At 43.4% G+C, this 16,417-nt stretch overlaps 2 non-coding genes across 2 annotated transcripts; both read left to right on the top strand.

Moving 5' to 3' along the window:
* Positions 1–12,897: 12,897 nt before the first annotated feature.
* Positions 12,898–12,980, top strand: trnaq-uug (transfer RNA glutamine (anticodon UUG)). The gene has a single exon. It is a non-coding gene; the product is annotated as a tRNA-Gln (tRNA).
* Positions 12,981–15,109: 2,129 nt separating this feature from the next.
* trnar-ucg (transfer RNA arginine (anticodon UCG)) lies at positions 15,110–15,182 on the top strand. Its single transcript has one exon. It is a non-coding gene; the product is annotated as a tRNA-Arg (tRNA).
* The last annotated feature ends 1,235 nt before the right edge of the window (positions 15,183–16,417 follow it).

Below are 16,417 nucleotides of genomic sequence, written 5' to 3'. Positions count from 1 at the left end.
GCCTTTTCACTTTACTCAAACGCCCTGCTCCACTACTCCCTTCTCCCGATCGCTTGCGGGCGTCCACGTAGAACCTGCAGATGTTCGAAACCCATTCGTGGCGTATAGACGTCACTCAATGGCATTGGATTCACTGCCCATCCCTTATTACTCTAGTGATTGAGATGATGAGTTACTGTACAGAAACTTGAGCGAACTTAACATAGAGGTACAGCCAAGTTGCTGTTAGCGAGGGAGTTCCAGGATTTAGGAATATCCAGATACTTCCAACTCAGAAAGGCGAGATCCCTGATAGGTGATTTGCGGTCACAGTTTTCTCTTGTTTCTGCTGCTATTGTCCTTAGAGATAGATGTAAACAATCACAGGATTGATTCTGGCAACCAAAATAAAAACCCTGCATCTATTGTCGCTTGTGGAAGTGAGTTCCAAACCTCTCCCAAATATTGTGTGTAAATGTGCTCACTAACATCTGTCCTGAATAATCTGAACCTCATTTTCAGACTCATTGCAGAATCCATAGCGATCTGAAACAGTTTATCGCTTCATTTTAGTGTCTTGCATTACTTTTCTCAGGTCACCACTTAACATTCAAAGTTGTCGCAAAAACAGGCTTCATTTGTATATCAGAAACAGAAATGGCTCAGCATGTCTTACGTCATCTGTGGATAGCAAGAGTTAATGTTTCACTTCCGTTTACCATTCTTTGCAACTGACTTGTCTGATTTCTTATCATACCTACAAACGGTAGGAAACCGGAACGGATGACAGAACACAGAGATTAGGAAGTTCTGCATTTGCAGTGACATCGGAAGTCTCTATCGCTGGAGAATTGTAAGGAGACTACTGCTCAGTGAACTGATATCGCACTTCCTATGTCTAAATAAGGAAACCTGTCAGTGAATTGGAGACTTTATTGTTCAAAAGTTAAAATCAAAGAGCAGATCAACAGTAGACTAAAACAAGTAAAATTGTCATAATGCCTTATAAGGAACGCCAATGAAGACCAGGATAGTGAGGATCACCTTCTCCACGTGTTTGAATTGTTTGATGCAGTTTTCTGTGCGACGTTATCTCTCCCTTCAGGCAACTGACAAGCTCCTTGTTTGAAAATCTGAGTTGATGTATCACCAAAAGTGTTGCATGGTACTGTGTGTAAGCAGCTTGTGGAGACTGAGACTGTAGCATTGCTCACATTTTTTTTAATTCAAATTTCTGAGAAATGAAGAAGCTTAATAGCAAGCTTAATCCCAGTTTTGGAGAAGCATTGCTCATCAGTACATGATAATCAGCTCACGTGAAGATATTCCAGAATTGATATCAGAGACCTAATTCAAACCCTGCAACGATAGATGTTATGAATTCTAAGTTGAAATTCTATGTCTAATGCCTTTAACCCATTACAACTGACCATGGAAAATCCCTTCCGATTCGCCTCTACCCCTTAGGGAAGTAAAGCTGCTATTCTTATTTGCTCCAAGATACATGTGACTCCAGACGCACAGAAACTGGATTGGTTGTTGCGGGTCAGTTATCTAAACTCCAGGACCTCACTTCAGGAATTATTCAAGGTTCTGTTCGTTAATAAATGTCCAGAGTTCAGCCGCATTCTTACTACCTCAACTCCTGAAGCATTTCATTTCACAATGCAGCAGAATTCTGGCAATGTGAAGGCCTGGGCAGACAAGTGATATGAATTTCACACATCCTGATTAAGATAATCTAATCAACACCTCTGGAAATTCAATGGTGTTGCCATTACCTAGTCTTCAACGATCAACAATGTGGGAGTTACTATTAACCCTAAAATGAACTGTCCTCCCTACATAAATAATGTGGCTACAAGAGCAGGCCAGATGGCAAGAAAACTGCCATCAGTCATGGGCTTTCTGACTCCAATCGCTTCTCTAATACCGAGAAGGCTCACGTCAAGTGTGTGATGGAATACTCCCCGATTGACTGAACAAATATATCGACAACATACCCCAAGATGTTGGACAGCGCCATTATGAAACATTCGTACAAAAGGATAATGCTGCGGACATTTAATAACTGAAATGAAAGCAGAAAGTGCTGGAGAAGTTCAGCAACTCTAACAGCATACTTGGAGAGAAATACAGTTAACTTTTTGAGGCCAAAATGACTCTTCTTCAGAACAGGACTGAAGAGAGGACATGTAGGACAAGAAACATTACTTCTCTGACAATTTTCACAGTTGCTACCAGGTCGGCTGAGTTTCTTCAGAGCGTTCCATTCCATGGCCATTGAGCCAGTTCGATTGGCACTATATGTATAATTTCAATCCATTCACCACTGTCGCAGCTTTGTGATTCATCAACAATTTCCATTTGACAGCACACTCCAGCTCTAGTACTACTTTCGTCCTAAAGACAAAGGAAGTAAACGAATGAGAATATAATAATCTGCATGTTCCCTTCCAAGCTACTAATCATCACAATTGGATAGGTATTCCTTCAGTCAGTCCTTCACTGAACCAGTAGATCAGAGGGTTGCCCTCCTCCCCCACTACAAAACATCCAAATAGTTTAATGAACTGTTCAAATAAACTTTGTCAAACTCAATTGTTAGAAGGCCAACACTTACTGGGAGGTGAGAAAACCTTCAAAAAATGTAACGCTTAAGCTAGAGAGTTAAGAGGAGCAGTTTGGAAATATGTGTCCCTGTGTTCTTGCTGCAGATTCATGTTATCAGACATTTGAGATAGGCTGAGTCAGCAACTTGCCATGAATAGAAATGTTGAATTTGGTGATGCATTCACCATTTTACCAGCAAGCTGCTGAGTTGTACCATGCCTTACGCTGTTAAAGTACCGACGTAATGAAATAGAATCATACCATCCCTACAGTGTGGAAACAGGTCATTGGGCCCAACAAGTTCACACGCAACCTCTAAGGAGTATTCAACCCACAGCAATTTCCCTTCCCTATTACTTTGCACAGCTCCTGACCAACACATTCTGGAGAACGAGGTACAATTTAGCATATCCAATTTATCTAACCTTCATATCTTTGGACTGTAGTAGGAAACTGGAGCAACCCGAAGAAACCCATGCAGGCACAGGGAGAATATGCGAACTCTAAATGGTCGCCTGAGGCTGGAATCGAATCCAGGTCCTTCATGCTGTAAGGCAGCAGTGCTAACCAACGAATCACGAAAGCTAACTTCAAACCTTAGTGGAGCCATTCTTCCGAATAAGCCTGATATCAAAGACATACACGTCTCCATAGCCATTTTGCAGCAAAAGGTAGACATATGTAGACTAGACATACTCCAGCACGTGGCTGAAGGTGATCAGTTAAAGGATAGATGTTTTATCATCATTTATGAGCAGCTGACTCAGCTGCGCTACTTAAAGACTGCAGCAGGAAGTCCTCAATCAAATATGTTCTTCTTACCATTCGTCCTGCTAAGACTGCGGTATTTATCTTCATTTAGGCTATGTTATATATTTTCGGTTACACCATTATCCTGTTAGAAGGCATCCCCAGAGATTTTATTCAATGACTTTGCCTGTTTGAAATTTGGAAAGTCTCTCAGATACTGCCAAAACCTCTTCAGGAGTCTTCCCCTCCCAGAATCAGCTCTTGCCTTCGAACTTTCCCTCATTGTCAGTCCTACTCCATAGAAACTAAGTGGAGACAAATACATGTATGATGTCACCGAACAGGCCATCACCGCGCGCTTCACTCTCTCCCAGGGAGCAGCACGGCTCAGCGTTGGTGATCGATGCCTTGCAAATCCACTTGGGATGATGGGAAGAGTGGTCGTCATCTACCTATCCACCATCAAAATGAACCTGAATCTGAGAAGTTACCATTCCCATCAGTTTGAAGTACATGCATTAAATGTAGATAAATGAGACTAATTCGACTGTTTATGATATAGATTAAAAAACACAAGATTTGATCTTAATGGTAAAAAGCTGTGATTTCCGAAGCGTGAACACTGAATGCACAACTTTAAATTGCATAAGTGCAGACTTCGAGGTGTAGCTCCTGTGTGAGAATTGGAATATCGTTTGCAGACATTCAAAACGACACCTAGAAACATTATTTATCTTTCGGACTGTCTAGAAAATCGCACGATCGCAATAATTTTCGTAAAATCCCAATTGTGTGGAAGTAGGCCGTTCGGTCTATCAAGCTCACACCAAAGCAGTGAAGATTATCCCAACAAAAACCACTTCCTAATCGATCCCCTTCAAGTTTCTCACAGCGAAATAACCTGAAGTCCATATACATGGACAAGTTGGGTAATTTTCCATTTGGCAATCCACCGAAACTACACAGCTTTCATAATGTGAGATGAAAACTCACGCACACATGGGAGGAGTACAAGCACCATACAGACAGTCGCCACAGGCTGGAATTGAACTGGGTCCCTGGCACCGTGTGGTAGAAGTGCAAAGCATGTTTATTCTTCCGTCAGCTCACTGGGTTCAAGATAAAAGACATTTAAACAACTCAGGCAAAGCTTTGAAGCATATATCGTCCCTTGAAGTATGTTTTTCTTTGAAATTGAACCACATTCCAAAGTACATACATTCCAAGAGAACCGCTTGAACCTTAAGTTTTCATCACAAACAACAACAATTTCAGAATTACATGCGGCAACAGGAGTAAATGAGCTTGAACATAGTGTGGAGGGGAAAGTGCGTGTAGTGGTATTTCCGTGTAGCTGCTGTGGAGGTTGCGGTTTTGGACTGCGATGGACCAATTCAGAAATCACACCAGGTTATAGATGCACATGTTTATTTGAAATAACAAGATTTCGGACCAGAGCCCTTTCATTAGGTGAAATGGGAGGGAATAACACAGAGCACTGAATTTAGGGAAAAGAGATCAAGGGCAGACAGATCAAAATATCAGGCAAATTGTGGGAGCGGAGTGTCAAAGACGTAATCTCTAGAAGTGAACAAGAGTGTCCGACAGTGTGAGTAATGTGTCAATAACTGAGTGCCAATAGAATGGTTGACCGATGATCCAACAAAGTGAGACAGAGAGATAATTACAAACCGTTATAATAAAGTTGTACTGGAGACAAATCAAGGCACTGGAATGACATGGAACAGAAACAGAAGCAACTGGAAAACCGCTCCACAACAAAAACACCAGAGGAAGGGACACCAGCTCCGAAACATTAACTCTCATGTTCCTCCACAGATGTCCCCAGAGCAGCGAAACACCTGCCCCCCTTCGCCACGATGCCCCAGTCTCATTCCCGCACCCCGCCCAGTAACCCTTGCCCTTGCTCCTGGTTTAATAAATTCCCAGTTTTCTTATTTTTCTTTGGCAGAGTGACATGCCGCGAGACTGACCCAAATTATCAGTTAGCCAATATTGAACAAAGTGATTAAGGTAGAAGGACAATAACAACTTGTCACGGTGTTGGTGTGAAAACAGAACAATTAAGGAAGATTTCACAGATACAGAACAGTGTGGTGGGTTACATGTGGTGTGACATTAACCGAATATCATGGTTGATGCCATCACCAAAACGAAGGCAGTTGGCGACCCGATTCTGTTTGGCGATTTTGCGTTGTTGTGTATCTCGAAAGCCACCTTGGCCGACATTTAGTCGAAGGTTGAAAACCAAATGTCCTTGATTGCTGAACTCTTCCCCGACTGGGTGTGAATAATCCTGTCTGGCAATTGTTATGCCGTTACCATTCATCCATTGGCACACCATCTGCATGGTCTCGCCAATATACCATTCCTGAGTATCTTGTGGTATCTTGTTGTATCATTGCCTGCTGCATATGTGACAAACAACATTGCCTGAGTCACATGAGTACCTGTCGTGTACGTGGTGGGTGGTGTACCAACGGGTCATGGTAGTGTCCATGTCTTGCAAAGGTTGCGAAGGCATGGTGCTGTGGTGTCGTGGTTAATGCTATGTGAAGGTTGAGTAGTTTACTGTAAACGGTCGTATGTTATAATTTTGCTGGGTGTTTGAAGGTGAGAATTGAAGCCATGGGGATGTTCTTAGTGAGATGCTCATCATCATCGGTGACATGCTGAATCCTGTGAAGAACGTGCTGAACTCCAGGAAAGTACTGACGATGAAAGATACTCTATTAGTTGCATTCTCTGTCTGTCTTCTGACGAGTTCACAGCAGATTTTCACTGTGGCACACCGGAATTGGCGATCAATCAGTTCAACAGGTACCCCATCATCATGAAGATATCCTTCAAAATCTTTAGGTGTCTATCGCATTATTCCTCATCTGAACGGTTCCTGTGCAGTTGAAGCCCTTGTCCTTCCGGTATGGCTTCTTTAATATATTTAGGGTGGAAGCTGGAGAAGTGCAGTATCGTGTCGTTCTTCTTGGGCTTGCGGTGGAGTGAGATGCTGAGGTGTTATTTCTTAATTTTGGTTTGAGATGGGTTTGGTTGTATCATCCTTATAAATGGAATAGGCATTCAGTTAAAACCACGAACAGAAATACCAGGAGAATCTCAGCAGATCTTACAGCGTCTATTCAGAGAGAATCAGAGACAAATATTTCAAAACTTCATCAGAACTCGGTAATCTCCCACAGGCACTGCCAAACTGGTTAGTTTCGACAGCAGTTTCTGTTTTTGCTTCAGATTCCCAGAATGCACAGTTCTTTACATTAACCATTAAAGCAATGCAGAAACTTTTTTTTTATCGTTCTGTTTCGAAAACATTTTCCTGACCCCATTAGAAACATGAAACGGTGCTGCACAGAAAACAGATGTATTATGAACATCAATCGCTGTCACCCCGGGGCTATTGAACCAGTAACATTTCAGTTAACAGTCGAATGAGCTGATACTTCCAACCTAACACCTTGGACGATCCTCGAAAGCAGTCTGTGATTGACCTACCACTTCAGGCTGCCATTCCTAGAACGACAACTGTCCTCTATCAATTTTACTTTTCCGAAATAAGGACTGGGACATTCATAATGGCGACATGGGAACAGTCTGATCCCATCCACAACAGACACACCCATGTCACTGGGAACCAGCTCTGCTCCAGTCGGGAACATCTCTCTTCGAACCTCTCAGTATCTTGTGTGGTATCGGGTATTTTCGTTGTCCCAGTGTCCATACAAGGTTTGTATTCCTCATGTACAGGACCGAGAATTACTTCAATGTCTCCAATCAGTTCTTGTCCTGAGAACATCAGAATCAATGCCCCGTCCTCTTAAAGAATGGAAAGTTGTCCTGACTGATTCCGATCAGTCTGACTATTCACCCTTCTTCATTCTCCTCTGAGTCCTTTTCCCAAAGAGTTTCTGAAGATTGACAAAGCTGGAGACTGGGTGACGTGTTTTGCCTTCTTAACACTTTTTCACCTGACAAGTGACAATATTTTCCCAAATTCTGTTCACAATCGTCTGTATTTCACCATGTCCAGGGATGAGAAGTCACGTTTTTTGGAGGGATTCCCGAGGTTGGTGAGTTTCGCTTTGGAGCAAAGATGGTTTGTCAGCAATTTCCTGCGGCAATTTATAATGATGGGAAAATTAGTGGTGGGGATTGACTCTTCGACGAGCGGGGAGAAGTGTTGCCACTGACCAGAGTTAGTGAACGGAGGACGGGGGTAAAAGGAATCTATTCAAAAGCAGCACTTCTGCACAGTACATTCAAAGAATACTGCAAAACCTCAATGGGTCTGGCAGTAAGTGTGAAAAGAGAAACGGAGATAATGTTTTAAGTGTGTTGCATTTTTGATTAATAACTTGAGTTTGCTAAGTCTAATCAACTGACTGGTCTTGTGTGTTGAGACGAGATTTCTGAACTGTGAGTGAAAACTCGTCCTGCATGACATCACTGAAAACGGAGCCAGCAGAATTCGAACCTGCGGAGGGAAGCCCCAATGGATTTCTAATCAATCACCTGTATCACGCGGCCATGACGACACGCGTGCAATGCTGTCTTAGTATGTCTTATGTAATGGAAAGTTCCAACCTGAAACACCAGGATTTGGCTTTTCCTGGAACCCCAGTATTCACTGTCAGACTCTCTTTATTTCGAAAGGAGGAGGATGCTGGGGTGCCAAGAAAAGCCAAATTCTGGTGTTTCAGGTTGGAACTTTCCATTACATAAGACACACTAAGACAGCATTGCGCGCGTGTAGTCATGGCCTCATCAATTTGAATTGCACACATATTGATGAGAGATAAAGTGGATGGGTAAGAACCATTTTCATGCGCAGAGCGGTGAATAAACACAGCACTGGATCGCGAAAGAAAAATGTCCTCGCATTAGTGCGGCATGGTGGCACAGTGGTTAATACTGCTGGCTGACAGCGCCAGAGACCCGCGTTCAATTGCCGCCTCAGGCGACTGACTGTGTGGAGTTTGCACGCACTCACCGTGTCTGTGTGTGTTTCCTCCGGGTGTTCCGGTTTCCTCCCACAGTCCAACGATGTGCAGGTCAGGTCAGGCGAATTGGCCATGCTAAATTGCCCGTAGTGTTAAGTAAGGGGTAAATGTAGGGGTATGGGTGGGTTGTCCTTCGGCGCGGCGGTGTGGACTTGTTGGTCCGAAGGGCCTGTTTCCCCACTGTAAGTAATCTAATTTGTCTAGCCCTATTCACTGCCAGTAGAATTACGCTCATTGAAGTCTTCTTGAAAAAATTCACCACTGGCCAATCTGATGTGCAAATGAGGTCTACTATTTTTAATCAGAGGTCAAAATATGAAAACGTTTCAAATACACGGAGCGGTACTGGAGAGTGCAGACCTACCTTCAGGGACTTATTCTGCTCTGATGTATACCCCGAGAAATTGGGACGAGAGTGCGTTCTCACAGCTGAAGGGATCGAACATTTAAGAAAATGATAAGGAGGATATTCACTCTTTCAGATGGTAGCAAATCCGTAGGTTTCCTAACAACAGAGGGCTGTGAAGGCGAGGTGTATTCAAGGCTGTGATAGACAGACATGGAGCATCACGGAGATGAGGATAAAAACGGGGGTTGAGAATTAACCAAACCAGCCATGATCTCATTGAATTTTGTCGCAGACTTGATAGGCTAAATTGCTTCCATCTACTCTCGTATCTTTGCCGTCATTTGGAAGATACCGGACACCATTTTAAAAGAAGAAAAGCACAACTTTAGGGAGAGGTGGTTTCAGTCAAACTGAATCAAAATTATTTATTGAGCGAAAAATCACACTTGGCATGTTTCCAGATTTCTTTGCTAGCATGACTAGCAGAGTTGATCAAGGTCGTCTCATTGTACTTGGGCATGAAACAAACAAAGAGTAGTGACATAATCTTCATTTTATTTATGTCAAAGTAATATTTTTCCTGATGGTCACAACAAAGGAGATGGTTTCCAAGAAAAGACAGATACTAAGTCAGCTGTAAACTAATCGATGACCAAAATATGGCTCGCGTTGTTCTCTGGGACAGATATGATTTATTGATTATTGTCATCCAACCTTTTTTATTACCATTGAACCGTGAATGGGAGATGGGTAACTAAGATCACCCGTAACTATGGCCATCTTTTATCACTCACATGTAGTTTTTTGTCTTGGACGTAGTGGTTACTGCGAGTGCACTTGGAAACTACACCTGTGGATGACTTCTTTCCTCACCGTTCCTCATTTCTACACAAACACGTTTTACATCCTTATCTCCTGAATAAAAGTAATATGCAACCAATTGATAAATGTCACTAATACCTTGGCATTTCACACGCCTCTCTTTGTCACCTTCCAATGTAAATTAATAATTTGTCGGGTTGCAATTGCACACAATAAGAGATAACAAAATACAGGGAGGTGTACCAGGTTTGCAAACGCACGTTATTGAAGCTAAAACGCAGGTTTCTGCCCAAAATACGATCACGGAAGCATGCACCGAACCGTCAGGAAGCACACAATAAGTCCAGTTCCAGAGGGCATGACAGGAACAGCACCAGAAAAACCACCAAAATACTTCTCTGGGCTAATATTTTGGATGTACATCTCAATGAGCAATCGAGTATTACATATGTTCCAACAGTAATTACAACACAAGGAATTAACCAGTGCTGCAGACGGTCCAAGCCCCTGATTCAGAAACAATCAATGCCCTACATACAACTACAAGAACATCTGCCCGTGGCGTATACGGGCTGGCTGAAGTTCATTATTGCAGCTCGCTATTTGTCTGACTGTTTCTCCGATATAGTGTTTTTTGCAGTCCCTGCGTGGAATCTTGACAACCACATTTGTCCTGCACAAGATGGGCATTGGATATTGTTTTCTGGTGAGCTTTCCCTCAGCGAGGCTGTTGGTTTATGTGCTGTCCTAAATCCGTGTGTTCAGAGATGTCTGGCTATCAGTTTTCAGAAATTTATTTTAAAAAAGGGAAGCATGGGTGTTTCAATTGCTTTATGGCATATCCTAGTTGACAATTTCGTGTGCCAGACATCTGGGAATGCAGTTGTGGGATACATATTCTTGGCAAAGAATTTATGTGGCCGTCACTAATTGCCACGGCCAGCTGTCCCGAGTAGCTATACGTACAGACAGCATGCATCCTCGAGAGCAGCACAATAGTACTAGAAAATGGCAATCAGAAAGCAGCCAGAGATTTTCTAGAAGCAGGGCACCCATCCATGGATTTCATCAATAAACACATTGATCAGGATCCAATCTGCAACACCAACAACCGGACCCAGCGGCAATGAAACTAAATCAATTCCAACCGCCACAGGATAGTAGGCTTCACAACAGGCTCTGCAACCCTGAGGATGTTACCCAGAACTGTGAGGATCCCGCTTCCCAGCACCGCAAAACATTCCAACAACATCTCCATGAAGCCAACGAGCTTCACATCTTTCTGCTCCAAAGCACTCCGATTTTTCACAGCAGAGTTCACATTGAACTCCCGCGTGCAAGGTGAGGATGCCAAACCCAACATAATCAATAATGGCAGTGAGAGCGAGGGCAACAATTTCCATTGTCATATGGACAGCCACAAACACTCTCTTTGAAAGGTACCTTTAAATATGAAAGTCTGTGCAGCAGTATAATCGGGGAACCAAGCAGCCTGCGCTGGGTATTCATATTTCAGACAATTTCCATTGTTCACCGTTTTCACTGAAAGTGAATGGATATTACTACTTCATTGCTGATATGAAACCAGATTCTGCATTGTATCTGCTCGCCGTTTTTGTTGTTGCAGTGGCAAAAAGGTTGGCAATCGCGATGAGCAATGTTTTTTGTATTTCTCGCATTTCCTTCATTACTGTCCTGGTGAAGGGGGCTGGTGATTGGTCCTCTCGATCAGATGGAGTCATCAGCGCATTGTTGACCTAATTTCATCACGAGTGCAATTGGTAAACTTCATTTTTCATGGATTATTGCTGTTCCGTTTTGTTTTATGTTTGTTGAGGACTTCCTGTGACTTGGCAATGCACTAAATCTCCAGTATGTCCGGAATTGCCTCGCTGCCGTTTCTCTGAGCAGTTCATGACATAATCGGCTTGCACTGCAACAAAAGCAGCATGCATGCTTCGGTGTGCCTGGCAATTGTCCACACTTTCTGTTTTGCTTCTGTTCCACATGAAGAGTTGTCAGTTTCTGGATTCGTTGGAGAGCTGACGGGGATAACATTATCCGTGCGGTATTATTCTTCAGCCAAACTCTTTGATGGCAAAATTGGGAAGGTGCCAAACGAACGGTCATTGGCAGCAAAAGTCCGGAAAGACCCTCATTGCTGGGTCAACTTGTCCCATCCACCTTTCAGAAATATAGGCAAACGCGCTGACTGCGTAACAAACAGAGTGCATGTTTTTTTTTCCAAATGGTGCATTAAAACTGGTGTCAGCTGCGGGAGCAGAACAAAGATGCCGAGCACGGAAAAAGACCCTACTATCGAACCTGTCCCTGCTGAAACGATAACCGAAATTAATTGAACCATATTTGCCAAAATGTGTTCCTTATCTCTCCGAACGCTTCCTGTCTATATACCCATTCGGATGCCATTGAATTTGCCTTAAATGTGGCAAATCATTCTGCACACACAAAAATGTCTGAATGAACTCGCTGAGTTTCTGCATGACACCATGATCAAACTTTGGGCCAAAGTTGGAAACTGCGACTAGAAAAATGGCTCTCTGATTAGCCGCAATGCACAAAGGGCGGAATGGCCTTTTCCCACTTTGTGAACCTTCGAAGACAAGTTGAAAATAATCTGCAACGAAAATGTTCTTGTGAGGATTTACTTGTGAGGATTCGGTACTCTCAGCACCGTGGCCCGGATCGTATTACCGCTCATGGAATGGTTGTATTGTTCAGCAAACATATCGGTGTACCAGTACTTCTGCCGATTTTCCGATGCTGGCAGGTCATTGGTTTTGTCCAAAACATTATGAAGGTTAACATAAAAGAAATAGCTGCAGGTGCTGGAAATCTGAGACAAAAACGAAAATTGTTTGCGGAACGCAGCAAGACTGGCAACAGAAACGTCGACTTTCCTGCTCCTCGGATGCTGCCTGACCTGCTGTGCTTTTCCAGCATCACTTCAGGTCCAAGAATACTGAGATCATTGCTTACCTCTGCTGGTCATGTTAGCAAAGAGGTCTAGCAAATTGCCAAGTGTGATTTTCCTTTCAATAAATATTTTGACTCAGTTTGCCTGCAAATATCTTTTCCTACCTTTGTGCTTTTCTTCTTTTACATTGGTGTCTCGCAACTTACAAATGACTGCAAAGGTATGAAAAGAGATGGAAGCATTTCGCTCATCAAGTCAACGGTAGCTTTCAATGAGATCACGGCTGATTTGGTCAATGCTCAACCGCTCTGAGCTGTCTGTTGTCATGGCCGAGGGGTGAAGGCGATGGATTAGAAATACATTGGAGTTTCCCCACGCAGATTTGGTCAATGCTCAACCGACCTGAGCTGTCTGTAGTCATGGCCGAGTGGTTAAGGCGATGGATTTTGAAATCCATTGGGGTTTCCCCCCGTAGGTTCGAATCCTGCTAACTACGTTATGAGTGCTTTCCTGCTGGTACAATTTTCGCTCAAAGTTCAGAAAAACTATTTTGTGAACCAGGCCGGTAATTTGATTAGACTTGGGAAACTCGAGTTCTACATCAGAAATGTTCCATATTTAAAACATTATCTCTGTTTCTCTTTCCAGATACACTGCTCGACACATCGGGTTTTGCAGCTGTTATTGAACATCCTGAGCAGAAGTGCTGCTTTTCATTAGATTCCTTTCATCCCTGTCCACTGTTCTCTGACTCGGGTCAGTGGCAACACTTCCTCCTGCTCGTCAAAGTGCTCATTCCCCACCGCTCCCTCTCCCATCATTAGAAACAACCGCAGGAAATCGCCACTTAACCATCTTTGTTCCAAAGTGAAACTCATCAGCCTCGGGAATCTCTCCACCAAACGGGACTTCTCATCCCTGGACATGGTGCAAGCCAGAGGATTGTGAAGAGATACTGTGAAAATATTGTCAGTTGGCAGTTGAAAAAATGTTTAGGAAGCAAACCATATAATTTAGGCTCCAGCTTTGTAAATCTTGAGAAACTCTTTGGGAAATGGAATCAGAGGAGAATGAAGAAGTGTGAACTGTCGGACCGAGTAGAGGACGGGACATTGACTCTGATGTTCTCGGGACAGGAACTGATCTGAGACATTGAAATCATTCTCGCTCACGTACGTGAGGAATGCAAACTTCATCTGGACTCTGGGACAATGAAAAACTCTGGAACACTCAAGACAATATCCAAATATTGACTGGGATCACTACAGTACGAGTACTATAGATGAGTCATTTTTTGCCCAGTGTGTGCAGGAGGGCTTCCTGACACAGTACGTACACATGCCTTCAAGGGACGAAGCCACTTTCGATTTAGTACTGGGTAACGAGCCTGGCCAGGTTTTAGATTCGGAAGTAGGTGAGCACTTTGGAGACAGCGATCCCAATTCTCTCAGGTTTACTTTCGTGATTGAAAGGGATAGGTGTACTCCACGGAGCAAGAGTTTCAGCTGGTGGAAGGGAAATTACGATGCAATGAGGTAAGATTTAGGAAGAGTAGAATGGGGTAGGAAACTGCAGGGGGTGAGCACATTAAAATGTGGAGCTTATTCAAGGAAAAGCTCCTGTGTGTCCTAGATAAGTATGTACCTGTCAGGCAGGGAGGAAGATATAGAACGCGTGAGCCGTGGTTTACTAAAGAAGTGGAATCCCTGGTCAAGAAGAACAAGAAGTCTTATGTTAGGACAAAATGTGAAAACTCAGTTAGAGCGCTCGAGGGTTCCGACGATATCAGGAGAGACCTAAAAAGAGAGCTGAGAAGAGCCAGGAGGAGTCATGAGAAGTTGTTGGCAGATAGGATCAGGGTTAACCCTAAGGCTTTCCATAGGTATGTCAGGAATAAAAGAATGACGAGAGTTAAATTTGTGACAATCAAGGATAATAGTGGGAAGTTGTGTGTGGAGTCAGAGGAGATAGGGGAAGCACTAAATAAATATTTTTCGACAGTGTTCGCTATAGAAAATGAAAATGTTGGCGAGGAAGATACAGAGCTACTTGCGTCTAGACGAGAAGAGATTGAGGTTCACAAGAAAGAGATATTAGAAATACTGCAGAGTGTGAAAATAGATAAGTCAGCTGGGCCGGATGGGAGCGATCTGATTTTGTTGAGTAAATGCACTGCAGGAAGGTACAAATCAAGCTGATGCTTACAACGGCTCGTTTTGAGCCGCTAATTTCAGTGAAGTGGCAGCGCCAATAAAAGGTGTCACGCATCTCGTCTAATTCCACATCCTGAGCTCGAAATGACCAGAGGTTTCTCGCCGAGTTTCTGCAGGGTCTTGTTTGGACGACACCATGACACTTTTTCACTGGAGTGGATCATGAAATCGCGTCGTGACTGTGAATAAAACGATGGAAACTTCCAGCAGAGAAGGAGGCGACCCTGAAGCAGGCAGCTGAGGACAAATGTCTCTCCTTTGCCAGTGAAAGGCACTGCTTCACAAATTGGAAACTTCGAAGTGAAGCAATGTTGGTGATTATCTTCGGTGCTTGTTCACCTTTTTAATTCTGATTCCGTGAAAGTCCATGGCATTACATATCGACATTCTGCCAAGTGCAGGTTTGTCTCTTGGGCCAGTGGCGTAATGGATAACGCGTCTGACTTCGGATCAGAAGATTGTAGGTTCGAGTCCTACCTGGCTCGAGGGGGGATGTTTCGCTTTAACCGTGGTATACGTTGACGCTCCCCTGTAAAGTTCTCTCGGGACATCTCCTCTGTGCTTCCGCATGTAAAGCTTGCATTTGTCCTATTGTCCATTTCAAATTCCAGCTCTCCACAACGGACACCTCCGTCAGTTTGGCGGTATCTTCTGGTGTGTCTCCCTCTGTGGGTGAAAATGAGCATGAGTTCCTCAAAAGAGTTACAATTCGTTATACTTCTGTCCCATTATTGTGCAATGTAAGAACATAGGATAACCTCATTGACATTTGACCTGGAAACATTAGAACACACGAGGCTTTGGGCCAAAGTTCGAAACTGCGACTGGAATACATGGCTCTCTGATTAGCCGCAATGCACACGGGCGGAATGGCCTTTTCCCACTTTGTAAATCTTCGAAGACAATTTGAAAAAAATCTGCAACGAAAATGTTCAGACAGGGTGTTTTATTTACACCAAATACGATAGTATCTATCGCCTTGTCTTGTTATTCACTTGTGAGGATTCGGTACACTCAGCACCGTGGCCCGGATCGTATTCCCGCTCATGGAATGGTTGTATTGTTCAGCAAACTTATCGGTGTACCAGTACTTCTGCCGATTTTCCGATGTTGGCAGGTCATTGGTTTTGTCCAAAACATTATGAAGGTTAACATAAAACAAATAGCTGCAGGTGCTGGAAATCTGAGCCAAAAACGAAAATTGTTTGTGCAGCGGAGCATGACTGGCAACAGAAACGTCGACTCTCCTGCTCCTCGGATGCAGCCTGACCTGCTGTGCTTTTCCAGCATCACTCTGATCTAAAGTCAGGTTTCCAGCATCTGCAGTCCTCACTTTTGCCTAGTTCCTTCAGTGTCTCTGGTTCCCAATTCAAGAAGTCCATCTCTAGCGGTTTCATGTTTGTACCTCCGTGCTGAGGAGTTGAAGAGTGAAGAAAAGTAACTCACCTCCTCCATCTCTGGGGTAATTAGGGACTGAAAATGAATCGTGTCACATTGAAATATATCTACATGCGAATTAATCTCTGTCTTTTATTGGGAACCACCTCTTTCATTGTAACCATCAGGAAAGATCATTTCGTTCGCCAGAAAAAGAAATGAATATGTCACTAACCTTTGTTTGCTTCAGGTCCGAGAATACTCAGATCAATAGCTCCCTTACTTACTTCTGCTGGTCATGTTCGCAAAGAGATATGGCAAATTGCCAAGTGTGATTTTCCTT

Source organism: Chiloscyllium plagiosum, unplaced genomic scaffold (assembly GCF_037043375.1).
Source record: "Chiloscyllium plagiosum isolate Xiang-an unplaced genomic scaffold, Cpla_swu_hap1 HiC_scaffold_31, whole genome shotgun sequence".
Classification (NCBI taxonomy): Eukaryota; Metazoa; Chordata; class Chondrichthyes; order Orectolobiformes; family Hemiscylliidae; genus Chiloscyllium; species Chiloscyllium plagiosum.
Note: the sequence above shows the minus strand (reverse complement) of the source record. Positions and strands in the feature narration are given on the sequence as shown.